Source organism: Mus musculus, chromosome 1 (genome assembly GCF_000001635.26).
Source record: "Mus musculus strain C57BL/6J chromosome 1, GRCm38.p6 C57BL/6J".
NCBI classification, from domain to species: domain Eukaryota; kingdom Metazoa; phylum Chordata; class Mammalia; order Rodentia; family Muridae; genus Mus; species Mus musculus.
This window is the reverse complement of record NC_000067.6, coordinates 16,289,890-16,316,409: the sequence shown is the minus strand read 5'-3', so window position 1 is coordinate 16,316,409 and position 26,520 is coordinate 16,289,890. Positions and strand designations below refer to the sequence as shown.

The 26,520-nt window shown below is 39.8% G+C and overlaps 1 protein-coding gene and 1 long non-coding RNA gene across 11 annotated transcripts in view; both read left to right on the top strand.

Annotated features, from left to right (window-relative positions):
• The window catches only part of Stau2 (staufen double-stranded RNA binding protein 2), a 291,530-nt gene that overhangs the window by 203,923 nt on the left and 61,087 nt on the right, over positions 1–26,520 (top strand). The window lies entirely within an intron of this gene.
• On the top strand, positions 1,676–19,652 carry C130013N14Rik. Its single transcript, XR_003947751.1, has 2 exons — positions 1,676–5,455; positions 10,172–19,652. It is a non-coding gene; the product is annotated as an RIKEN cDNA C130013N14 gene (long non-coding RNA).

Sequence of the window (26,520 nt, the reverse complement as noted above, 5' to 3'; positions counted from 1 at the left end):
TTGGCTTTCTATTATTTATGCTGGTATTGAAGATCAGCCTTAGTCTGTGGTGATCTGATAGGATGCATGGGACAATTTCAATAATTTTGTATCTGCTGAGGCCTGTTTTGTGATTGATTATGTGGTCAGTTTTAGAGGCGGTACCATGAGGTGCTGAGAAGAAGGTATATCCCTTTTTTTTTTTTTAGGATAAAATTTTCTCTAGATATCTATTAAATCCATTTGTTTTATAGCTTCTGTTAGTGTCTATGTGTCTCTGTTTAGTTTCTGTTTCCAGGATCTGTCCATTGGTGAGAGTTAGGTGTTGAAGTCTCCCACTATCATTGTGTGAGGTGCAATATGTGCCTTAAGCTTTGCTAAAGTTTCTTTAATGAATGTGGCTACCCTTGCATTTGGAGCATAGATATTCAGAATTGAGAGTTCATCTTAGTAGATTTTAGCTTTCATGAGTATGAAGTGCCCCTCCTTGTCTTTTTTGATAACTTTGGGGTGGAAGTCGATTTTATTCGATATTAGAATGGCTAATCCCACTTGTTTATTGGGACCATTTGCTTGGAAAATTGTTTTCCAGCCTTTCATTCTGAGGTAGTGTCTGTCTTTTTTCCTGAGGTCAGTTTCCTGTAAGCAGCAAAATGTTGGGTCCTGTTTGTGTAGCCAGTCTATTAGTCTATGTCTTTTTATTGTGGAATTGAGTCCATTGATGTTAAGAGAAATTAAAGAAAAGTAATTGTTGCTTCCTGTTATTTTTGTTGTTGAAGTTGGGATTCTGTTCTTGTGGCTGTCTTCTTTTAGGTTTGTTGAAGGATTACTTTCTTGCTTTTTCTAGGGTGTAGTTTCCATCCTTGTGTTGGTGTTTTCCCTTTATTATCCTTTGACGGGCTGGATTCGTGGAAAGATATTGTGTGAATTTGATTTTATCATGGAATACTTTGGTTTCTTCATCTATGGTAATTGAGAGTTTTGCTGGGTATAGTAGCCTGGGCTGGCATTTGTGTTCTCTTAGTGTCTGTATAACATCTGTCCAGGATTTTCTGGCTTTCATAGTCTCTAGTGAGAAGTCTGGTGTAATTCTAATAGTTCTACCTTAATATGTTACTTGACTTTTTCCCTTACTGCTTTTAATATTCTCTGTTTATTTAGTGCATTTGTTGTTCTGATTATTATGTGTCGGGAGGAATTTCTTTTCTGGTCCAGTCTATTTGGATTTCTGTAGGCTTCTTGTATGTTCATGGTCATCTCTTTCTTTAGGTTAGGGAAGTTTTCTTCTATAATTTTGTTGAAGATATTTCCTGGCCCTTTAAGTTGAAAATCTTTAGTTTGGTCTTCTCATTGTGTCCTGGATTTCCTGGATGTTTTGAGTTAGGATCTTTTTGCATTTTGCATTTTCTTTGATTGTTGTGCCCCTGTTCTCTATGGAATCTTGTGCACCTGAGATTCTCTCTTCCATCTCTTGTATTCTGTTGATGATGCTCGCATCTATGGTTCCTGATTTCTTTCCTAGGGTTTCTATCTCCAGAGTTTTCTCACTTTGGGTTTTCTTTATTGTTTCTGCTTCCCTTTTTAGGTCTTGGATGTTTTTGTTCAATTCCATCGCCTGTTTTGTTGTATTTTTCTGTAATTCTTTAAGGGATTTTTGGGTTTCCTCTTTAAGGACTTCTACCTGTTTAGCACTGTTCTCCTGTATTTCTTTAAGTGAGTTATTAATGCCTTTCTTAAAGCCCTCTACCAGCATCATGAGATATGATTTTTTAACCCGAATCTTGCTTTCTGGGTGTGTCGGGGTATCCGGGACTGGCTGAGGTAGGAGTGCTGGGTTCTGATGATGGTGAGCGGTCTTTGTTTCTGTTAGTGAGAATTTTATGTTTGCCTTTTGCCATCTGGTAATCTCTGGAGTTAGTTTTTATAGTTGTCTCTGGTTGGAGCTTGTTCCTCCTGTGATTCTGTTAGCCTCTGTCAGCAGTCCTGGAAGTCTAGCTCTCTCCTGAGTCTCAGTTGTCAGAGTACTCTCTGCAGGCAAGCTCTCCTCTTGCAGGGAAGGTGCACAGTGGTCTGGTGTTCAAACCTGTGTCCTGGCTGAAGATGAAGGCCCAAAACAGAGCCTGTCCCAGAAGATGTGTTTCTTCTGCAGTCTGTGCGCTCACCTGCACACACTGGTCTCCAAGGGACCCAGGACACAAGATGGCTCCCTCGTCTACTCTGGCTGTCAGAGCCCTCCCAGGCAGCTACCTCTCCTCTTGCTGGGAAGGTGCCTGGATGTCTGGAGCCCAAAACACGTTCTGTCCCAGAAGCTGTGTCGCTTCCGCAGTCAGCTCGCTCACCCTCCACAGTCCATGAGCTCACCTGTGCAGACTGGTCTTTGAGGGACCCAGGACACAAGATGGCTCCCTCACCTGCTCTGGTGGTCAGAGCCCTTGCAGGAGGCCACCTCTCCTCTGGTGGGGAAGGTGCAGGATGTCTGGAGCCCAGAAAGTGGCCTGTCCCAGAAGCTGTGTTGCTTCTGCATTCCTCATGCTCACCTGCACATACTGCCCCTGAGGGTCCTATTGTTTGTTTTTTTAAGGGAATACTTTCACTTGAGGCTTGCTTACAGTTTCAGGCAGGGCAAATGTACTAGAGAAGGCTGCATGCCTTCTGTGTACAACATATGCGGCCATTCTAGCAGGGAGCATGGCAGCATGCAGGCAAACAAGGTGCTGGAAAAATAGTTGAATGTTCTACAGCCTGATCTGCAGGCAGAGGAAGAGAGAGAGCCTGGCTTGGACTTCTGAATCCTCAAAGCCCACCCCTGTGACACACTGCCTCCAAGGCCACACCTACCCCAGAAAGGCCATATCACTTAATCCTTCTTAGTAAGGATTGACCTGCATTGATGACTAAGCACTCAAATATATGCGCCTATAGGGACCATTCTTATTCAAACCACCATAGCTGGTACATTTCTTAAACCTCATCACCATTAGGGGAAATGGTCATCTTTTCTTGTCATATATAGTTACAGTAGAAGCTGCCTTCTCTTTTCATAATTTCTGTTGACCTGGTTCATTCAGATTGCATGTGATTCACTACTTTCATACAGATAGTGTAAGTAGTCCTACATTAGCATCTATCATTCAGCTTAGTTTCTAGTTTCTAGTTTTGCTATCTACCTTCAGGTTAGCTTGGGAATTTACTTGTTAAAGAATGGGTCAGTAAAACAATCAGCTAAGCAGGTATCAGCTAACTAGTGAAGTGTAGCACATGTATATTAGTGGTGAATACACTTTTACTTCTGGTGATCAGGACTGAGGGTTCTTACTGAAGATGTGTAGTTCTCAGATGACGAAGTGAAAAGTTACCTCCGAGGGAAAAGAAAAGGAAAGCAGGATGAGATACTGTGTAGCGTTGCCTGCCATGAGCTCTGCTCTGTGTAGGCTCTCCATACTTTCTTCTGTTTTCTGCTTTGAGGAGTGTAAACCTGCTGCAGCAGCTGCATCTGCGTTTCCTCTACTGTAGTGGCTCTCTGAGTGTGAATCCAGATAAGTGAGGCCATGCTGCAGGACACCACACAGTATTTAATTGTGGTTTCTTTTCTTTTTTCTTGGAGGTGACTTTTCACTTCAAGCCATTTGTGAACTACACATCTTCAGTAAGCACCCTACCCTGTGTTTGTGGACGGTTTGGCCAGGACTCACTGTAACTGAGAGTACAATCAGGAAGTGTAGCATTTTTGCAAATCAGTTGGGGATTTGATGGCAGCTGTCTCACCATGCAACCTAGGCTGGCCTCAAATTGGCAATCCTCCTGTCTCAGTCTCCTAAATTCTGGGATTATAGGTTGTATGCCAGCACATCTGGCTTCCATTGTGCATTAAGTTCTGCTCAGACATTAATTCCATTGGCCTGAGTAATTAAACCATGAAGTCTTATAGTCATATGATATTTTAAAAATAACAGAAAGAGAAGCCTTCCTTCCAGCAATGATGCACCCTGTGATGATGCACACAGAATGCTGATACTGCTGAAAGTCTGAAGAGTAATGCCTTTACTCCGAAGCTCCGAGGGCACAGCCATCTGAGAGTACCATCTAGGATGCCTGTGAATGTGATGGGCAGGAAACGTGGCTCAAGCTGGGCTAGGCATAAGCAGCCACATTCTCTCACAGACAAGTGGTTCCTAGAAGGGTGGACTCTTGGCTTGGTGATTGATGTTAGCAAGGGCTCTAGTTATTCCCACCCTCCACTTCACTCAGAGCTTGGGAAAGTTGGGTCTCTGGGTCCCAGCAACATGGACATAGAGAGACATATGGGTTGTGTCCTGAGCAGATACATCTGTACTGCAAACTTCTCAAGCCATCTTCCCTCATAACTTCTAATGCTGAGTTGTCCCTTTCCCCATTTTAAAACTAGTGACTGCCTGAAAAATGATGACCCCACTGTTGGGTACTTAGCCACCATGACAAACCTCAGGGGACAGATTTCTAGTACATTTCTAGTAGCCATAGTTTTATAAGTAATTAAATTTTCAGCAGTGTGTTTTTAACCCCATGTATTAGTTACTTCTCACTTTGCTGTGCTAAAATCTGACAAAAACAGCTTAAGAATGGAGGCTCAGGGTCTGAGGGAGCAGTCTCTTGAGGTGGCTGCAGCTGTGGCAACAGGAGTGAGTGTAAGATATCTGGTCATTTGTATCCATGGTCAGGGAGCAGAGAGGCCAACACCAGCATAGCTCCCCTGCCCCCAGCAAGATAGTACCTCCCACATTCAGGGTGTGTCTTCCCTCCTCATTCAACCTCTCTGCAGACACCTGGACAGATGTGTAATGCTGTGTCTCCTATGTGACAACAGATTGACTTGTGAAGGATAATCAGCACCCCAGTAAATCAGAATGCCACTTACCATGTAACCAGCGTTGAAGATTGTTGAGATCAAGGCCTCCTTTCACACCTGAGCTATGGTTGGATTTTTTTTTACCTGTCCCAAGTTTCACATGGCCACGTTTCACAGACCATTCTGTTTCAATAGTCACTTCTGTGTCTGAGAGTACAGACGCATAGGCTGAAACCCAAGAACACAGGGGTGAGTCCCTGTCTGTCTTCACATTCATCCTTCACACTTACGGGGATCTGTGTTCTTGCCTTTGTGTCTTCCCTGGGCTTTTCCTTCTGTCTGGCCCGTTCTGTCCTGGCTCATAGAGGAACTTTAATTTAAATTTTGTTATATTCATCACATCCAACCAAGCCATTATTCCGGGCTATCCTCAAACTTGTGAGTATAAGTAAGAATCTTCTGTCTTTTTTAAGCCAAATTTGTGTTTTAATTTCTTTTCCATCTTTTATTTTCTGTGTATGTGTGTTTGCCCCCAATGTGCATCATGCCTGTGGAAGTCAAAAAAGACATCAAATGACCTGGAACTGGAGTTAATGAATGCTTGTAAACTACCCTGTGGGTGCTGGAAACCAACCAACGTCCTCCACCAGAGTAAGGAGTACCCCTGACCCATCTATCTGACACTCTTCTGTAATTTTTACATTAGCCCGTGGGCTCACTCACCAAACCATTTCCCGTTTTCTCTCTCATGGTTATCTTCTTGAGGTTTTTTTCTTGTTCCTAGGCATTTTGGAGGCATTCAGTTCATGTTTATAGGAAGGAAGTAAATTGGATTCCTAAGAAAACTAGGGGAGCTTGGTTTTGCAGAATATCTAAAATAAAATGGATATGAGAGTGTTCAACCTATAAGCATTCTTTTCTGATGACTCTAGATAGACTTTTTTAATGTAAAGATTATAATAATTCCACATGTTGAAGTAACTCTACTCAGGGATTACATGCCTTTTAGTGGCTCTCCTGGGCTATTTACAGACTTTAGGTTTTGGGTTTTTTGTTTTGTTTTTTGTTTTTTGGTTTTTTTTGTTTTGTTTTTTTGTTTTGTTTTGTTTGTTTTGCCTATCATTCATATGCATTTGTCTTTCTTGGTGTCTGAATTACTTGGTTTAAATACTGGGGCCATGTCTTAGTTCTAGCCTCTGCCCAATGGGACACTGGGCAGTATGACTTAAGACTGTGTTCCTAGAATCTTAATGATGCCAAGCATCCTACACTTCAGCAACAGTTGATTAAGACAAATACAACTCTTTATCAATATAAAATATAGTTCAGTGGCATTGCAGCATACGAGATCCCAGTGATCATCAGAGGGAGCCTCGACAGGTTCTGCATTCATGATGTCACTAGCAGAGAATAAGCATTAACCTTTGGCCCCTTTGGCAGGTCTGTATTGATCAGTCAGTGCTACATGTCATGGGGAGGCCATGCTTGTTGTCACTGTCCCTGTCAGGTTCTGGAGCTACCAGAGCAAAGACTTTGGAAAATAATTAACTTGAGTATTTCTTAGTTTTTAATGAACTGGGACATGAATGGAGATGCATTTAAAAGACAAGTGAGTATATGGTTTATTTTGAAAAAATGCTTCAATATTTTTGATTCTTACATTTCAGAATATTTTCTCCATCCAATATGTATCTCATTGTAGAAATAAAATTTCTTTTGTTGATGTTTAATATATGAAATTTTGATTTTATACAAATATAACAGTTAAGGAAGTCCATAGCTTTAAAACTATCTCACTTCAGGATGCATCACCAGAAACTACTTTTCAATATAGTTATTACATGTTGGTGTACTAGATCAGGAATCAGTATACATGACCCATGGCCAAGTTCATTCTGCTACCCAAATTACAAATGTCTTTAACACTTTAAAGTGGCTGGAAATAAAATTTCATGATGTGAAAATTATGTGGAATTCAAGCTTCGTGCTCATAAATATATTTATGGGGACAGACCTAGTGCTGTTTATGTTGGTCTTGCCTTTGACCACTTCCCTACCCCAAGGCAGAGATAAGGAATTCTAAGAGGCCTAAGAGGTCTTGCATCCTGTAGAACCTTCTGTATTGATTTCCTACCCCTTTGTAGAAAAGCGGGTTCAACCATAGACTTTAAAAAAAAAAAAAAAAAAACTTTAAAAAAGCATTTAGCTTTTGAGTCTTGTGTCAGCTGTTCTGTTATGTTAAACGTGGCCAGAGCTCATTCTTGGAGTGTGAGCCAGTGCCCTGGGAATACTACCTGTGTGATAGCTAGCACAGTAGACTTGACTGTGGACTCTGGATTTATTTACTCACAGAGGAAACTAATTTTATCCCTCTAAAGAAATAATAAACAACTCTGTCTTCATCAGTATTCATCAGAGCAATGAAAGAGAGTTTGCCTGTAGCAAAGGTTACTTCTGTCTCCTTGCTGAAATTCCATTTAGAAATGCTTCATAGCTGGACTTCTTTGTAAGTAATACAAGCTATTCAGTTGTTTCTATAGTGACCTTTTATTTCAGATGCTTAAGCAGTTTCTAGAAGCAACAGCGAGCTGTAGGGAAAGTTTGGGAAGAGAAAATATTCTGCACTCTATAACTGACTCATAATTTCCCTTCTGCATGATACAGCATGGCTACATCTCTAAGAGGTTATATACATCCAGTGGTATTGTGCACATGAGTGACTTATAAATTTGAGCTGTAAAATTATTTTGGACTATAGTCAGAATCCATGAACCTGCTCATTGCTTTCTTCTCCCACTACCCCTTCCCCTGGGATGAGAAAGAAAAATGAAATAAAACACCAGTTTTTATCAGCAAAATAGATAATAATTTATGTATAAAAACTTATTTTCTCAACTCCACTATGAAAAAGACTGAGTGTAGCTGTCTTATGTAGCTCCAGGAGCTGTGGCTTCATCTTTCCCACAGCTTATGTCTACAAAGGTGATTTGCACTCACAATTTCAGACCAGCGGACGTTCCCTAGAGTTCCGAATACGTTTGGCCAATTTTGGAGCTGCATAACACCCCATACCTGTAATTCCTTAATTCTAGTTAAGTATTCTAATTATTAATGTCCCCTCTAATTAAAAAAAAATGAGTAAGAACTTAGGGTTCTTAACCATTTCTATCTGCATGTAAGATGTTATTCAAAGATTTTTTTAAAAAACCTTTGTGAACAGTTCACATTGGTATATTATTAAACCAATAAATGCCATGTATGTATAATTGGCTAAAAGGATGTGAAATCTAGAGTAGAGAACTGTATAGTCTTTTTAAAAGACACAATCAACGGAATATAGTTCCCTCTGCCAAAGATTTGAGAGCATTACTGCTCACTGGAGGTCACATTTACAACCTAATTTTGCTTTCCTAGTAAAATTGGATTATGCAGTGTGCATGATTTAGTCCACTGTTTTAAAGTTGAAAACCAGAAACCTTCTCTCCCTTTGAAATACACCTCCAATTAAGTCATGCCTCTTTGTCCTTGTCCAAAATTCCTCTTTGAACAAACCTTATATATACTGTATATATATATATATATATACTTATATATACTTATACTGCTTATATTTCAGAATCTGAGTACTGTACTTCCACGGCTGATTGCTATTTGGCTGGCTCTCTTTATGTGCTGGCAAGCATTGCCTTTTCAAATCACACATTTTAAAATAATCTTTAGTTCATTGGAACTTCTTTTGCATCCTCCGATGGAAACTACTTTATACCATTTAAGTCCCCAAATATTTAACATAGGTAAATTAAATTATAAGCACAAGGTGGCAATGAAAGATGCCATCTATTATTCTTTGTAGATAAGACAGGAGTATGTCACCAGCAAACCTAGGTCATATTGCTTCTGTTTGGTAAGCAGGGTCATCGCTCGACCAACATGAGATCAAACGGTAGCATCTGTGCTCAGTGGAACAGGGTGTGCTTAGCATGCATGAGGCACCGTGTTTAGTCTCCAACACTGAGCAAGCAAAAGGACTCACTCTCAACTTTTTTTTAAAGATTTATTTGTTTATCATGTATACAGTATTCTGCCTTCATGTATGCCTGCACGCCAAAAGAGGGTGCCAGATCCCATTACAGATGGTTATGAATCACCACGTGGTTGCTGGGAATTGAACTCAGGACCTCTGAAAGAGCTGTCAGTGCTCTTAACCACTGAGCCATCTCTCCAGCCCTTAATATCCAGTTTTATTGGTTGATTTTTTTTATGCCATGCTAATTATTTTTAAGATCAATTGTGATTTCAAAGATCAATTCAAGAGTTAAATTCTCATGGGAAAACATTCCAAAGTGACGTTGATAATGTTTTACTTTGTTCATTTAGCAATTGTGAACCTTTAGACACCAGTTGTATATACACTACTTTTCTAAATGCTATGAAATATTTCCAATTTTGTAAAAAAAAAAAAAAAAACTCCAAACTAATTATAAAGATAAACATGGGTTATGTGGAAACTCTGCTCAATTTTATTATGAACCTAAAATTACTCTGAAAAGTTTCTTTAAAAAAAAAAACATGGAGAAACAGCAAAGTACATACAGAAAATCATTGGAACCAACTTCAAAGCAACTCACAAACTGTTTAAAATACATAAGTGTTGGAGGTATATGGACTCCAGTTTGGTAAGGGGTAGAAGAATTCACCCATTTAATAATGCTTCTTCTAGGAGTTGACAGAGCAGATATTGGAAGACATATTAAAAGCCATGTGTGGGAACATTATAAGACAAGGTAGAGCATGGAAATTAAAACAAAATTGTGTAGGGTCAGAGACCAAGTTCGCTGGGAGCTCCTGGGCCATGTGCTGTTTGAGATGAAGTCGCTGCATGTAGAAAGCAGCACTGAACGGCACGCAGTTTGTTCTTTGGGGCAGACAGTCTTCATATAGGAGCAAGGGAGAAGCTACTATGGTGGCCATAGCTTGGGCTGGCAGACATACAGAGGAGAAAGGCTTCCTCCTAGTCCCTCCCCAATGGATGCTAATTGCCTTGGTGGCTGTGACTGAGCCTAACATTCCTTCCTTGTTAATGACTAAACATTCTTTAGTTTTGAAAGAACTGAATATCTCAGAATGTGAAAGAATTCCTTTAACTTGATAAAGAACATCTACCAAAAACCCTCTAGGCACTGTTGTCTTCCTAGGGGAAAACTGAATGCTTTCCTCATAACAGTAAGAACAAGGCAGGACTTATTCTACAACCTTATATTTATGATTATAGCCAGTGTGATATGGCAGAGATAGAGAAAATGAGGAAGGAGAGAGAAAGAAAGCTTCTGATCTACATAAGTAGAAACAGATTTCTCTTGATTGCAGTCGACAGGATCCTGTATTAGAAAGATGCTCCTATCTGGACCGGTGAATCCTATGATGGTAAAGGCTGGATGAAGCCACACACTGATATGTAAGACCTCAGAAGCACACAGCAGCACATGGGAATCAATAAGCAAGGAGGCCCAGGACTTGTCTGTGGGAAACAAAGCCATTGCTGAGTGGAATTAAATCTCTAAACAAATGGCGGGCGTTTGATCTCCACAGATTAGAAAATACCTTACTCTTCAGTTGGCACGCTTCCCCAAATTGACACTTTTAGTACAAACTTGACAAAATCCTAGGTGGCTTTATTGGGTACAGACTGTCAAGCTTATCTAAAGGATGCAGGACTGGAACTCAAGCAGGTCAGGAAGCAGGAGCTGATGCAGAGGCCATGAAGGGATGTTCCTTACTGACTTGCTTCCCCCTGCTTGCTCAGCCTGCTCTTTTATAGAACCCAAAGACTACCAGCGCAGGGATGGTCCCACCCACAAGGGGCCTTTCCCCTTGATCACTAATTGAGAAAATGCCTTACAGTTGGATCTCATGGAGGCGCATCCCCAACTGAAGCTCCTTTCTCTGTGACAACTCCAGCTTGTGTCAAGTTGACACACAAAACCAGCCAGTACAGCTGGTATACTAGTGTGGTATGACATGGCTACTTTGTTTATTTTGAATGGTGACATCAATTTCTGACACATGAAATGTGGGGATACTCGGTAAATAACTGAAGACTTGCCTTGCGCGATCTCTGAAAACTACAGATAACGGTGTAGATCTGCACTTCTGCCTTCAGAACGAGATGGGAGTAAGCTAGACCCTCAGCTTGTAAGGCCTACTAGCTAAGGAAAGAGAGAATAGAAACAAGGAAAGGATAATGTTTCCTCAAAAATTACAAGTAACAGCAACAACAAAATGCCCAGAATTTTCTAGGCTAATTGTTGTAGTGAAAAGTAGTTTTTGTTTTAATTGTTTTTTGTTTTTGTTTTTTCTTGTGTGTGTGTTGTTGTTGTTGTTTTCCAGTAGAGTCGGGACCGGGCAATTTAAGGTATTATTTTTTTTTAAAAGAAAAGTGTTTAATCGTTTTCTTATCTAAAGTCAATCTCACACAGAACACACAACCTGACCCTGGAACGGCCTCCCCCACTAGGTGGCAAAAGTAAGCTGCAGGAGAGACAGAAGCACCCTGACTTTGAGTCTTTATGGCCACCACTTTGTAACACACTAGCCATTGGGACTAGGGAGTCCAAGCTGCCCTGGATCCTGTCATGTGGAAGGAGAAGAGTGCCAGCATGTGTGTGCACGTGGGGAAATCCGCGTCACCAGGAAGGTATCAGGGGTCCACAGGGGCGAAACACGCAAACCACTTACAGCTGAGTTCTAAGACATCAAATGAAAGCACACAATTCTAAAACATCATACTTTGCTCTAAACATTGATTTTACCGGGAATACTGAAAATTACCATCATCGACGTGTTTGTTCCAAGGTCCTAAGAAGGTGCTATGGAAGACCCCACTTTAACTAGGACAGTGAGTCTCATAGCAGTGACAGGGTGGCTCTCAGAAGTCATTTCTAACCTAGTTCTGTCAGCTGCCAGCCCACCTGGGCTTTTATGAATATAAAAAGTTTTTGTAAGCTTTACCAGTTTCATGGATCTGAGAATATGCTTTCAAAAAGAAACAGCCAGTACAAACTGGAGCTTTTAAAATGTCCTAGTCAGAGGTTGTAGAAGTGGGCAAACAATACTCTTATGTTCATGTTAACATCACTAGCCCTTTCCTGTCCTTTCTCTGCACATGTCCTCTGCATTGTCCTTCTGTCTCTTGCTGTCTCTGAAGGGCAGCAGGCTATGCTTTTGTTCTGGTGTAGACTGTGTTGCTGAGTTGGTGACACCTTCCCTGCAGGCAGCATCCTACAGAACACTTCAAGGGAGACAGCTCAAGTTGAGCCAGCACATTCTATCAGTTTCTACCTCCAAGTACAGGCTCAATACTTGAATTGTTTCAGCTTAACATTTTAATTTAAAAAGCAGGTAGTCATTATACATCATTCAATTACTGGTTGTTCGGTATGCCTCTGTGCAAGGAAAAAAATTAGGAACACTTATTGCTTTTCAAACAAGAGGCAGTATGTTTCGATGTTCTGTGATTGAGTAATTTTAAAATTGTTGGCCATCATTTAGATCAGTTTTATGAAAAGAAGCCCTATTTCATTAATTTTTTTTTCATTTTAGGCTCCTCCATCTATGTAGCTAGTAGAACTCACAACAGAGGCTTCTGTGTCTTCCAGGTATTGAGCCTTGCTCACTGACTTGGAGGATTTAAAATTTGATCGCTCAATAGAGGAGTAAGGATCTGCTCAGCAATGCTGCATTATAAAGCACCTTCAGGTGCCATAGTATTTCATGCCAAGTGATGCATCCTGTAGACTTCACTATGATGTGCCTGTGTCTGCCTACAGTTAAGCTTCTCCTCTTTAAAAAAAGATTTTATTTATTTATTATATGTAAGTACACTGTAGCTGTCTTCAGATCTCATTACAGGTGGTTGTGAGCCACCATGTGGTTGCTGGGATTTGAACTCAGGACCTCCAGAAGAGCAGTCAGTGCTCTTAACCGCTAAGCCATCTCATCAGTCCCCAAACTTCTTCTTCAAGGTAGTTGCTTAACACCTCAAACTGTATTGTTGCAGCTCTTGCTGCTAACTGGGAGATTAATCGTTTCTGTTGTTTCCTTTTAAAAGATTACATTGTAGCAGGTTTTTTTTCTACTTCAGTAACTACTCAAGTAAGAATAATCCAGAGTAAAAGATAACACAAAAGCTAAGTCATGCAATAACTTTTTATTAAATTCCTTGCGTGTACACTGTGAGGATATGTATGTATATGGGTCTGAAGTCTCTCTTTGTCATAGGTCAAGACAGTTCATTTGTGTTACAGATTTTCTTCGGTTTACAATGTTTGATCTTAAACACAGCATTCTACCTCTGAAGCACGAACCATAAAGTTTCCAATTTGAAGAAAAATATTTACAAGTTAGTTAATTTAGGTTATCTTTGAACCCCACTGGAGAAGACTCAAGGCTGGTCTCCAGAGTCTTCCTTTTAGACATCCCATCAGTGGCCAGCAGAACAAGAAGCTTCCGTCTTGTTCCTTTGTGGGATAATAGGTACTTTCCCATCATTAGTTAATCCTAGAGACAAACAACAAATAACTGGAAATATCTTAGTTTACATTTATATTTCTGGTGGCATTTGTGGGCCAAACAGTAATGACATATGGTCTTGGTCAAGGAACAATAATTTCATTAAATAGAGTTTCAGAAATACTTATTAATCTTTATATGCCCCACCCACACCTCCAAGGAAAGCTAAAACTTGTGAATCAAATAAAAGCAAAGAGAAGTCTACAATTCTTCCTTAAGGAACATGGAACCTCACTGTAGACTGCTCAGGGAGGGTGGACCTAAGCCTTTACCTTTAAAGTTTGAAGTTTAAGAATCATTTGGTTTACACACTCTATAGAGGATGTACAGAGAGTTTGTCTAAAAGGCATCTGGAGACTGCTAGGAGCATGAGGCATGATAAAAATTCAATTGACTTTTAAAATTTTAAGACATTGAGTATAAATACACGATTCTGAAATAGATCATACTTTGCCACTAATAGTCATTTTCTTTGTAATTTCATTTAAAAGCATAATATTACTTAAGATGCAATTTGGATACCTAGAATACTGTGTTCTTTGTTTTAGTAAATAAAACTTTAATGAGGATTCAGGACTCTTATTTGGTATCCATCTCACTAAGAGACTTTTGGCAATTTTTAAGAAGGAAAGTTTGCACAAAAGAAGCATTTCCTTATTACCAGCTTTGTTCCTTTGAAGTATATGGCAGCTGACATCTGCCTGAGTGGGTCCTGCAAAGACGTCTATTGTGTATCATTAGTGGTGCAGTAAATTGGTTATTTATGTTTTAAAGTCCAATCATACTGGGATCCTTTGTTTTGCTTTTGAAGATTGCTGTTACAATAAAACAGTTGTGGACTAAGTAAAGTTGTCCTGTTCGTTTAGTGACTGCTTCATTGGAACCTAAAAATTCCCTTTCCACCCACTCATCTCCTTATTATTAGAATGGGAGAAAACTTGTAAATTACCTCAAACGTTATGAAAAAATCACGTAGTGTTTTTATCATTGCTTTAATAGTCACAGGGAAGAAAAACAAAAGCAGAAACTTACAGATTAACCCCAAGCCTGAGCTCAAGTTCATAGAAACATTTGCATGTGCTACAGTTAGACTGCGTTACCTTTCAATAGCTGTATAGTACTTTTCTCTTGTTGCTAACGTTGAAAACACAAGCAGACTATGTATTTAAAAACTCATTTTAGTTAGGCAGTGATGGTACACGCCTTTAATCCCAGCCCTTGGGAGGCAGAGGCAGGCTGTGTGAGTTCAAGGCCAGCTTGATCTACAGATGGAGTTCCAGCACAGCCAAGTCTATACAAAGAACCCTCATTCCAACAAACAAACAAACAAATGAAAAATAAAACAAACCACCTTTAAAAAAAAAAACTCATCATTTTAGTGCTGCTGTTTAAATTTTATGCAAGTTTTTAAAAATAGATGGCTATACAATTTTTTATTATTTCCGGCAGAAACAATCATATTTTTGTATCTAAAGATTGTATATTATATACTATTGCCTAATATGAATATTTAACTGAAGAAATACAAATAGCTAAAATGTTCTATTTAGCAACTAAACATCCTTCATACTACCTGAGTTGTGGGCTGACAGAGAATGGAGTTCATGTTTTTATCTTTAATAACATTTTTTAACACACACACACCACATGTACACAGGACACAGTATAATGAGAGTCAGTATTGGCTCCCTCTGAATTCCCTGAGAAAAATGCAGAATTACTAAGATAAAGACAAGGAGCTCTGTTTGCACACAGTTCAAAAAAAGTCTTTTTCTGTCTAGATAAAGGTGTTTTCTTTCTAATTGAAGCTATTCTCTGCCCCATGCTCAAAGCCCATCTCCTGGGAAAATCTTTTTACTGTTGGGATTTGGTTTCCCAGAAATCTCCCATTATCTTCTTCAGTGGCTCCTTTTCCTTTATCCCAACTTTGCTGTCCCTGCCTCTGCCTAGAACTCTAGTACAATTCCCTCTTCCTCAGCTGCCAAACTCATGCCCCTCTTCCTTCTTACTTACTGCAAGATGGGACTGTGTGATTTTCCCCACCACCACCATTGTAACTCTTTTGGCCACAATCTCCGACGTTCTACAAGCTTCCACATACAAGGCCCCTCTTCAACTTCCACTTAAGATTGCTTCTCTCCTTATGACCTTTGGCTCTTTGTCTTCTGTTGATTCCTTTTGTGCTATGTGATAGCCAAGGTTTTGTCCTGGGAGTTTTGGTTCTTTTTGTATATCAACCAGTTTCATGTGCTGCACTGTTAATTACATTTTGATGTCTTCACATCTTTATTTGTATCAACAAAAACCTGTTTCTTTAAAGGAGAGAGGTTGATTTTTTAAAATTGGTTCACATGATTCTGATGAGGCCAGAGTCTATAAAGTAGGCTGGTGTCTGGAAGCAGGTCGAATGGATGCTGTGGTCTTGAGGATTAAGTCTTCAGGGTGAGTCTAGCTTTAGTGTGCCATAGGCTTAATCCTTCCTTTCCAAGAATCCTCAGCTTTCCCTCTGAGAGGCTGTGTGCTGTAAGGAAGGCCTGCCTTTATGGATGCTGATTGGACTAGCTAATTGGAAATGCTAATCACAGCTACAGGGTGCTTTCACAGGAACATCTAGACCAGCCTCTGGCTGAGCAGGCTGGCCACCAGAGCCTAGCCAAGTTGACACAAAAATTAACTGTCACACTCCCTTACCAGGTACAGGATTAGATTTTATGGGATCACTGGAAACCATGGAGGCTAAGACTTGATTCTTTGATCTTATATTTAGCAAGCTGACTTGCTTTGGGCATATTTCTTTTTTTTTAAACTTTTATAGATGTTTTAAATTAATAGAATTATATTCTTCTCCCTTGCTTTTCTTCCCTCCCACTTACTCTCTCAAGAAACCCAGTTTCACGCCCCCAATACCCTCAAGTTGTTGCCTTCTTTTCCTTTGATTATATTTGTTCATACACACATACACATATGTATGTGTGCACAATTATATGTTACCTGGATGAACTGTAGATGAACTGTAGGTGACAACATGGCACTAATATTTGCCTAATTTCCCCAGAAACAGGACAGTCTGTGGCTGGGTAGCTCAGCTGAAGGTCTCTTTAATGTAGATCACTAGAAGGTTAACTGAAGCTGACATGATTTCCAAATGGCAGATTTATAAACACAGTGTGTCTTTCTTTAGTCCTTGATGAATCAATATGTTGTATTGCCATTTATGGTAAGTATATTGGTATCATTACTGTTCCCTATGTTTAGTGAACCAGGTTTTAGATATTTGAAAAAATACCTTTTATAGTTTGATAAAGCAAGCAGAATGGTTTATTTACTTGTGAAAAAAGTTCTTACTTTACTTTTTTTTAAATTGGTCATGTAATTTTGATGATAAATACGCAAGTGTTCTGCTTTGCTGTTCTATTATAAAATTGAGTGGTCTGGGAATTATAGAAGTATCGGGGAGAATACTCATGATTTTTGTAATGTTTGATATAACACACTTATTGCTAATCTGTTTATACTTGTACACTCAATACTTGAAAACTTAAGCAGCCTCTGACTGTGGTTGCATATGCTTGTAATCCCAGTACTTAGGAGACAGAGGCAGGAAGTTCAGGAATTCTAGAGGACCCTTGGCTCTTGTAACAAGTTCAAAACCAGCCTGGCCTCCGTGTGACACAGTCTTGAAAGCAAAGTAAAACAACTTAAGAAGATGTTTGTGGATGCAAGTAACAATCCTGTTGTAGTCATTAGGGGTAGTGCATAGCTAGTGGATACAAGTACTAACCAAGTCATGGGCATTAAGGACTAGTGCATAGCTAGTGGCTTATACAGTACGCTTCTCAACTGTAATTACCACCTTTGCATCATCTTTCTTAATGAAGATGGCCTTTCCCAATCATAAGTTGCCAACAATTGAATATTAATCTATATTTGTTATAATTCATCAATATGAAATCCTTTAATTACTTAGACTTAACTTAGACAAAATGTATCAAGGTATAATTAATCTTTTTACATTTATTTTATGATTTTTTTTGTATATGGGTATTTTGCCTGCATAGCCACATGTATGCCTAATGCCCATGGAGAGCAGAGCAGTTCATTGGGTACCCTGGGACTGAAATTACAGATGGTTGTGAACTGCCATGTGCGTACTCGAACTCAAACCTGGGTCTTTTGCAAGAGCAACATTGAGCCAGCTCTTAGACCCATGGGGTAGGTTTTAAATCTGAACCTCCGATGAACTCTGAGTCTGTGTTCTGGTTGCACATGGCCTGAAAGCTTTGAAATATCTGTGATCCCTGCTTCTCTACCTCAGCTCAACATCATAGACTGTCACATTCCTCTGCAGGTGTGTAAGTTAGTTATCAGTGAAACTGTTAATGCTGTTTGTTAACCAGACTTGTGTCACACTGTAGTAATTTTAATGTATCTAGTTACAGTTCACATGCCTTAGATTTTATTATTATTCTAGCTAATTCTTAAAACCTCACTATGAGCTATGTCTTAGGGTTTTTGTTTTTTGTTTTTGTTTTTGTTTTTGATAGAGTATAGAACTGTTGCACTTTTATTTTGATTGACAAATATGGAAAACTTTGGCACTCAATCAACTAGCAAGATTTAACTAATTTTATGATAGCCTTTGACATTTGCCAAGGGCAGATGAATAAATTCTAATGTTCTGTGTTTTATACGGAATTACCAGTGACAGAAGTGAAAATATCAGTTTGGGAAAACATTATCCGTGCTTACAGTCTACAATCACAAATGTGGACTAGGGCAGGACAGGGAGTGAGGAGGGAGATGCTGTTGACTGGGAAATGTCTATTCCATCCCAGAGACACATCTGCCCCACCACCACCACCTTAATACTCAGTTTTATTCAATGCTATTTAGTTGTGTCCCAAAATGTGTGGTACAGATATTAAATTCCAGTACATACAGATGTCAATAACCATTTACAGAGAAATGGAAAGGGTTTTCTCTGATAATGTCACACCTGCCCACAGACAGGACTTGGTTATATGTGCTCATTACATGTCCCTGTCTAAGCTATTCTCCACTAATCTCCAACTGACCCTGATGCCTGGCAGGCAGACATCTGTGTGCTCTATGCCAACCACAGGAATTCAGCACATGGGTCCTTAACTTCAGTTCAATATTTGCTTATGGTTCCCATGAGATGTGCCAGTTGACAGAGGTCTGCGCACCTGCTGTGAGGGTGTAAAGGATGAAAAGCACTAGCACGGCACTAGGCAGCCCCTCAGCTCCCTCGGGCACCACCTTCAAAGGCAGCCACTGGGGTGCCATCTCCCACCCAGTATGGTTTTTGGCAGTAACAGAAACTCACATATATGAGCTTGTATGGGATGTGTGCTGTATAGGTGATTACTTGCCAGAGTGTTTGGGGGTTCATCCCTAGTGAGTGTAGCATCATTTGTCTATCTCTGCTATGGAAGAGTATTGTGCTTTATAAACTCCACTTGCTTGCCCATCTCTTTTCCTATGAGCTATTTCTCGTTTCCAACTATTGTGAATACAAATGCTGTAAACATTCTTACACAAGCCCTGCTCCAAGATGGTCTTATTTCCCTTGGATCAGTCTCTAGGAGTGAAACGGCTGAACACACATATATTTACATATGACACTGTTTGACAAACCCACAAGGGAGGAAGGCAGGTTTTCGTACCTACACATCCTTTGCAACATTTGGTAGCAATCTTTTAGTTTGGAACTCTGGTGAATACCTAAAAGTGCTATATTGTGGGGGTTTAATTTGTTGTTTCTAAGTAACCATACATGCTACATATGAAATTTGTTGTTGCATATGAAATTTCATGTGGGTTTATTGATCATCTATATCTATATCTATTTTTTATAAAGTCTACTCCAGTTTTTGTTTAAGTGACACTCCTTGTCTTTTTATAAAGTTGTGCCTAGAGAATAGTCTTGGGTATGTGTTTTAAATGGCAGTTATAACTTGTGGCTTCCTTATTCTTTTCCTTGCTGGTATATTTTCATAAGCAGATGTTTTTAATTTTAATGTAATCTATGTTATCCTTTTATTGATGATGATTACTTATCTCTCTTGAAAATCTTTGTTCATCCCATGTTGTGAGGATTTTTAGCTTGTGCATCTCTGTCTACCATAGCCTTCAATTTATGTGAAGCTGACGAAAAGACTGAGATTTGTACCCCCTACAGGTATTCAGTTATTCAAGCAAGGATTTCCTTGCATTTTGTTAAAAAAAAGTCAAGTGAGTAAATAAGCATGAGTCTGTTCACAGCCTCTCTGTTGCTTGCTTGGTTCCTATGCTGGTATCACTGTGGCTTTATAGAAAATAAAGCTTTGCGGATTTGGGCAGCTGCATGCATACCACTATATCTGTATACCTTTATTTTCCTATTACTTTGATTTCTGGCTTTTTAGTACTATAGCTAAAGCTTCCAGGAGCATCTGTGGCATGTAGATCACTCCCTACTTGTTGAATTATCTCCCCAGGGCTAATTTCTCTAAGTAGGAATGCCAGGTCAAAGGATAAACACATTTTTAATTTTGATATATGGAAGTCCAGTCTGTCCTGTCAACCTTTCCAGTGCCTGTCTCCTTGTCCCACAAGAAAACCTAAGTCTCTAAAAAGTAAATTTTAGTAAACGGGGATTAGTGGAAGAATAGAAGGAGAGATGACCTTGGGCCTCCAGGGGGTTGTGTGTGCTTGTGGGGCTGGAATTTACTTTTTGTTCTGGTTTTTACGTCTGAATCACGAAGAAAGCATTTTCAACAAGGTACTTACATAGGCAGCGTCTTGCCAGTAGAAGGTGACTTGTCCATCCTCAGCTTCCAGCCCCTAGATAACTTGCAAAGCTTGCCTTGCTAGAGCAGTAAGTGAATGGCTGCTAGGGTGAGCGCTGCTGAGACTGCACTGGCCTCTGAGAACTCTCTCTGAACTCTGCTTAGGCGGTCCAAAACAAGTGAAAAGTCCTTCAACAGAGAGAGCAGACCAGGCTAATCTGATGGCTACCTGGTAATTTTCTGACATAATAGTAGCCTGTGTGGCCTGGTTCACAACGCCAACTGAGCCAGTCACAATGAGACACTTCATTCTTTTTGTAGTCTGTATTTGTACTAAACTCTTAAATGCTAAAGCTAAAAACAAAGCTTGATACTGGACCTCCCCACACACCGTAATTTTTTGGTGGTAGATGGAAGGAATTTTCCATTAATTCTATTTCTCTGTGGCCTGTTTAAAGATAGAGAAAGAAAAGAACAAAACAAATGAGGAGAGAGAATGAGGCGGGGATGGGGGCTGAGGGAGCTGGGGAGTAGAGTGAGGGGGTGAGGGGGTGGGGGGGGTGAGGAGTGGGGGTGGGGCTTGCTCAGTTTAATGGTTTCTACTCTTGGATGCTTTCACATTGCTACAAGAAACCTAATGCTGATTTTGTAAAAGATAAAATAATAGAAGAAAAGACACCGTGTATCCATGTAACCTTTGGCAAATGACCCAACTCGCTATCCACCTCAGGTTCTGCATCTGTAATTCTGGAGGTCCAGCCATTGTTCTCTTGGAGGGTCTGTGCACTTGTCTAATTTCTTCATGAACTCCGCGCCAGACTCCACCTTAGGATCGGGTTGCATTTGAAAATCAGTAGATTTAAAATATGACCCAGCTAGTTTTTTGTTCTTGTTGTTTTTGTTTTTAACTAACAAAAAACAAAAGTACACATTTTTCGCACGTAGGTAAACCAATGAACTGCCATTTCCCAGGCCTGCATACTCTGTGCCTTGCTTCACAGGGATAAAGCAGGACCCCACACACAGAAATGTGAGGGCTGGACTGTACCTGTTTGAGTCACCTGTTGAGAAAATAGGCATCTATTGACAAGCTTGATTCATGGCTGAGTGACTGCTCTGCTAGCCTTCACATGATCCCTACTGAGCGAAATCTTTGACCGCCTGCTAAACAAGGTCTGTTTGAAGTTCCTTTTTAACATTTCCAAAACGTTAATTCAGCAGGATGCCTCCTCGGGGTTCTCTGTGTCACCACATCAACAGCTGTTGAGGTCCATTCTGTTTGGCATGCCGTGTTTTCATGCCGTGTTTTCATACGTGCTTTTTTTTTTTTTTTTTTTTTTTTTTTTTTTTGTGACAACAGGAAAGTAAATATAAGCCTAAATCCTACCTCGCTCACATTTACATGCTTTAAAGCCGCTTCTGAGGTTCTTCTGTCTCTTTGGAAGCGTTCTTAACCAGCAGGCAGTGTGGGGGCAGCCTTGGCTAAAGAGCATGGTGTCCTGTGAATTCCTTTTTAAAATGGTTGTTTTGAACACCGTGCTTGGAATGAGAAGTTATACTATGACTGCAAAGCAGATTTCATTTTTCTTAAGCTCCGATATTTATTTTTGTTTCCTAGACGCGTTTATATCTCCAGATGACATTGGTAACTCTCTGCATAGTAGCTAAAATTTGTTAAATTCCTCCACTTTAAAAAGAAAAGCTTCCGGGGAAATCTTTAATAAAATAACAGAATTCTTTGGTATAGAATGAAAGGTCAGCGAATTCTGCTGTCAGCAGCCAGGACCAGCAGGGTCAGCACACACTGGCTTGTGTGAGCAGGAGGTGCTCCTTAGCGCTGGGGTCCATAAGGAAAAACCATGCATCTTTGATGTGAGAACTGCTACATCTCAACGTCATCGGGCTGTCCCTTTCTATGTTTACTCAGGCTTTAAAGGACCTAAGTGTAGTTTTATAAGTTCATTAGCCTGCTTCCTCCTTTGTGATGCTTTTCACAGCCATATTATCAGATTTCATTACATGCAAAGAATTATCAGATCAACCCATTATACAGCCTAGCAGCATGAAGCCTTCTCCATACCTAGGGAGAAGACTGTATTCCTCGGGCTCTCGGGTTTCAGGGGGAGGCAGAGGGCTGCTTGGTGTCCATTTGTCAATTTGATGGCACCATGGTGAGGTTACATTAGCTTGTCTTTGAACAGAAGTGAAGTCGTGAAATCGTATGCGAAGCTCCCTTGCTGTCATCTCCACTAACATCTACCCTCTTAAAGCCAGGCCTCTGAGAAAAACAAAGTGAGGGCACAATACAATCAGTCACTCAGGCTGCCTGTCAGCTGTTTTCTTAAGGAAATGACTTTCAAGTTACTGGAGCAGAGAACTGTAGAAAATTAACAAAGGTTGTAGTAGTAAAATTAGGTGGGATTTTTTTTTAATACCTGTGTCTTTTTTTAGAAGATTTAATGTGCAGAATGCCAAAAAAGATCCCCCACTTTCATAGTGATTCCCATGAAGTTATTTCTTTTTGAACAATAGACCCACTGCTGTTAACAACTGGAATCTTTCTTGCTTAATGTGAGCACATCTTAATTTTCCCAAAAAACTTTCCATAAAACTCCAGGGCCGGGGTCCTCTGGCAGTCAGCTGGCTGTCTTTCAGCTTGAGTTACATGCACTTCTGTTATGTAATCCTCCTTGCAGTGGGTAGGGTAAATGGTCCCTTCACTGTAAATTACTGAGATTTCATGACATCCTATTACACTTTAAAACCCAAACTACATTGCCCATGATGGCCAATCTAAGGCTGGTGGCCAGATTTGCTGGTTTTATTTCCCTAAGCCTGCTTTATGGGCTGAAACTCTCAGGTCATTTGCACCCTGTCTCATTCATCATGAAGTAGTTAAACTCAGACTGTTAAACCAGGAGAGACCAGTGGACAGTGGTGGCACCGTGCATGAAGGCCTCCCTCACCTGTACTTAACTATTAGTCATTTTCTTGAGTGGCTTTTATAGTAAACTATGCTTTGGGGTGCAATTTAGAAGAAGCAGGAAGAGCACTTTAAAACAAGAGGAAATTGTACAACTAGTGTATTTTGTCATTTTTCATTTTCTTAATAATATCAAAGATCTTAAGTAGTCACCGCCTAGTGTGCTTAAAAAGAAAGGAAATGTCCTCTTTGTTTTTGCGGGCTTACTAATTGTGATGTTGGGTTTTTAAAAATAATAAATTTAAAATAAATGTAATCAGTTCCTTCTTCTAAGGAGAATGTTGCTAAGAGTAATATATCTAGTCTTTTCTTAAAAGTTATTCTAGAAATCACTATAGTGTTGATGGATAAAATCAACCCAGAATTCTTAGTATCTGGGAAAGACAAACTTAGAATTTTTTCTTAAAGAAACGAAATAAGTTAGCATCCATTTTCAATAATAATTAAATGTATTTTTGTAAAACATCGTTGCCACTAACTCCTGTGCACATCAGGATGAGTGATTAGCAACTGGACTCTAAGGAAACTGTTGCCTTCTTCCCTTTTGAAATGTATGTGAACATTTGGAATTGGTGAACTTCTGAGAGCCCCAGGAGGTCAATCTTGATTAGTTTATTTTTCTTAGAAAAGATTTTGATAGCCTGGTATAGTTTTTTTCTTCCCTTCTTCTTTTAAAAGATCCCTTATTTCCTCTGCTGAAGGATGAGCTATTATTAAAAGCAGCCCACAAATGAAACTGTGAAAGAGTTTAGGTAACCAAGTTTTTCAAGGCTGCCAAGGGTGCCCCAGGTCGAGACGACCAGTCTTTAATTGACCTTTCCTCTTTTTTTCTTCTCAGTTTAACCTCAAGGTGATTTTTAAAGTTATGGCTTAATCACATGGGCATGCTACCTTTGCTATGGAGCAATTTATTATTGCTTTATTTCCTTTATTACAACTTTATTTCCTTGAGGCCTGTATGATCAAAGGCTACATTATGACAAATGTAGTTTTCTAAACAGGAAACCTGAATCCATGTCTGCCTTTGAACATTTGCAACTAGATATATGGTCAAAGGACTTTACAGAAACAGGCATACTAACACTGTTTGTTTCTTTGTCTTATTTTTAATTTGAGGCCTATAATTTTATTTGAAATTTGAAATATTATTTATAAATCAAAGTAATTTTAATTTTTTTCTCCATTAGGGATCATGAGTATCCCATTTTATCAACAGGTAAAAAAAATGTATGTGGTAAAATTTGTATTCATTCCCCTATTTATTGAGTACAACCGGCTTACTGAGAAGCTAAAATTTGTTGGCTTGGGTTTAATATTTTGCCATCATTTTTTCTTGTATTTTCCAGACAAATTATGTAAGAAAGTTTATATTTAAGGTCACTGATTTCTCTGAAATCATATAGACTATGATTTATTATAAAATACTAATTCATTTTTATGCTATATTTTGTGTTCTACTTTGTACCTACTGAAATTTTAATCTTACTTTTTCTTTCTCTTTTTTAAGTTTTTCTTTTTTTTAATTGGATATTTTATGTTTCCATTTCAAATGTTATCCCCTTTTCCAGTTTTCCGTCTGCAAACCCCCTATCCCATCCCCCCTTACCCTGCTTCTATGAGGGTGCTCCCCCACCCATCCACCCACTCCCACCCTCATCGCCCTAGCATTTCTCTACACTGGGGCATCAAGCCTTCACAGGACCAAGGGCCTCCCCTCCCATGATACCAGATAAGGCCTCTTCAGCTCCTTCAGTCCTTCCCCTAATTCCTCCATTGGGTGCCCTGTGCTCAGTCCGATGGTTGGCTGCAAGCATCCGAATCTGTATTGATCAGGCACTGGCAGAGCCTAGCAGACAGCTGTATCAGGCTCCTGTCAGCAAGCACTTCATGGCATCAGCAATAGTGTCTGGATTTTGTGGCTGCATGTGAGATAGATCCCCAGGTAGGGCAGTCTCTGGATGGCCTTTCCTTCGGTCTCTGTTCTATTATTTGTCCATGTATTTCCTTTAGACAGGAGCAATTCTGGTTAAAAGTTTAGAGATGGGTGAGTGGCCCCATCCCTCGACTGGGAGGCCATGCCTAACCCCTGGCATGTTCTCGACAGGTTCTCCCTCCCATTTGTGGGGTATTTCAGCTAATGTCATCTCCGAGGGGTCCTGGAAGGCTCTTGCTTTCCTGGCATCTGGGACTTTGTTGTTGATACCCCCAGCTCCCCATTCCCCATTGCTACACACATCTGTTCAATTTCCTGACCCTTCATCTCCTCCCATACCTGATTCTACCCCCCTTTTCCCCTCCCCCTCCTCTCTTTCTCCCACCCTCTACTGCCCTTGATTATATTGTTCCCCCTTCTAAGTAGGACTGAAGCACCCACTCTTTGGTCTTCCTTCCTCTTGAATTTCATGTGGTCCATGAGTTGTATCCTGGGTATTTCTGTCTTTGCTTAATATCCACCTACCAGTGAGTACATACCATGTGTGTTCTTTTGTGACAGAGTTACCTCACTCAGGATGATATTTTCTAGATCTTGTGAATTTTGTGAATTTTGTGAAGTCATTGTTCTTAATAGCTGAGTAGTAAATCCACTTGGTTCATAACTTCTGTTAGTTTCACTGTGTTTCTGTTTAGTTTCTGCTTCCATGATCTGTCCATTGATTAGAGTGGGGTGTTGAAGGCTTCTACTATTACTGTGTAGGTACAATGTGTACTTTGCACTTTTTAGTGAAGTTTCTTTTATGAATGTGGGTGCTCTTGCATTTGGAACATAAATTTTCAGAATTGAGACTTCTTTTTGGTAGATTTTTCCTTTGATGAGTATGAAGTGTCCTTCCTTATCTTTTTTGATAACTTTTGGTTAAAAGTCGATTTTATTCAATATTAGAATGGCTAGTCCAGCTTGTTTCATGGGACCATTTGCTTGGAAAATTGTTTTTCACCCTTTTACTCTGAGGTAGTGTCTGTCTTTGTCACTGGGGTGTGTCTCCTGTATGCAGCAAAACGCCGCATCCTGTTTACGTATCCAGTCTGTCAGTCAGTGTCTTTTGGGGAATGGAGTCCACTGATGTTGAGAGATGTTAAGGAATAGTGGTTTTGCTTCCTCTTATTTTTGTTGTTAGAGGTGGAATTATGTTTGTGTGGCTATCTTCTTTTGGGGTTGTTGAAAGAAGATTACTTTCTTGCGTTTTCTTTCTCTTTCTTTCTTTCTTTCTCTCTCTTTCTCTTTCTTTCTTTCTTTCTTTCTTTCTTTCTTTCTTTCTTTCTTTTTTTGTTAGCTTTATTTATTTACATTTCAAATGTTATCCCCTTTCCTGGCCCCTCCAAAAAACTCCTACCCCATTCCCTTTCCCTGTGCTCACCAACCTACCCACTCCCAT